This window comes from Pygoscelis adeliae, unplaced genomic scaffold, assembly GCF_000699105.1.
Source record: "Pygoscelis adeliae isolate BGI_AS28 unplaced genomic scaffold, ASM69910v1 Scaffold133, whole genome shotgun sequence".
NCBI classification, from domain to species: domain Eukaryota; kingdom Metazoa; phylum Chordata; class Aves; order Sphenisciformes; family Spheniscidae; genus Pygoscelis; species Pygoscelis adeliae.
Window position 1 is genome coordinate 48,347 of NW_008824475.1, and position 1,389 is coordinate 49,735.

Genomic DNA, 1,389 nt, shown 5'->3' on the forward strand with positions numbered 1-1,389 from the left:
GAGGCGCAGGGCACCGGGACACGCCGTGGCGGCGGGGAGGCTTGAATGTGTCCCAAGACTTCGCTTGCTGCTTGAGACAGAGTTTTCAGCGGGGTGCGCTGCACGTACCGCCTGTGAAACGGGAGCTGCTTATCTCCATACCCACGGATAGACGGAGGGAATTCACTCAGAGCAATGCTTTTTAAAATATGTCCTGGCCTGTCTCAACTTCATTGGTTAGCGAAAGGTGCTGCCACTAATTCACTGTATTGTGCTTACAGTTGTTACAGTGTGGCATACAAAATCATGTCCTCTCCTGATTGATATATGGTACCTAAAATTGACACCAAGGAAGAGGCAAATGCTGTGCTTGGCAAGGCCCTATCCTGCAGTGCAAACTGCGTGGACGGATGAAAAGCCAGCCATGCTTCTTGTGGATGGAGGGGTCACCCTGTGGGACTCCAATTACATACTTCATCTCGTGGGTAAAGTCAGTGGTAGGTGCTGAGCATCTCTGGCTCCGTAGGATCAGTCTGTGTATTTAACTGCCTGAATAGGACTTTTATGTAACATACCTGGTTTTTGCATGTTTGGGTTGAAATTTCTGTTCTCTTTGATTATTGTTAACCCAGTCAATAATGCTGTAAAAGCAAAACAAAGAGGGAGGAGGAAAGGATCAGGGAAGTGTTCTCAAACACACTGCTGTGTGCAGGCACATGTTTGATCTGCGTCTTTATTTCTAGGATGTTTTAATGCATCCCTTGACTTAGCTTGCTAGTCTGTATGGCTTTAAAAAGCACACTAAGACACCAATCTGAAGCCCTGAAGGGTATGACTCAACGACATAACAATAAATTGTAGTATCTCCTGCTAAGTAATTACACTGTATCATGTCACAACAAGGTATTGTTGAAATACTATCATGTAGCTCATAAAGTGTCATTTTTTCATTATAAGCCTGTAAAATAAACAGAATTGCTGTGTTAGAACATACAGACGGACACATAACATTTCATTAGGGCTGTGAAAAGGAGCTGCTGTAGTTTCTTGCATGAACATGCTCAAGATAAAGTAGTTATGTCCCAGTTTCGCATTCTTTTATTCTGGGAACTAGCAGAGGTTACACAGCTAACTAGAACCCTTAGGTCAGAGGCAGAGCTGTTTTGATGTCAAATCATGAGAAATGCCAAAATACTTAGTAGTAGCTAGCATGCTGCTCCTGGTAAAGTCACTGGGTTTTCCTGCTAACTATTATCTAGTTCTGGCCTCAGGTGAACCTGTTTTAATCCGGTGTAATTTTACTGTCTTCTTATGAAGTCACTTTGGATTTGTATTGGCAAACGAGAGGAGAGGGAGTATTGTGAATGATGCTTTTGCGGTGCCAAGCAAGATTGTACACCTGTCAGCATT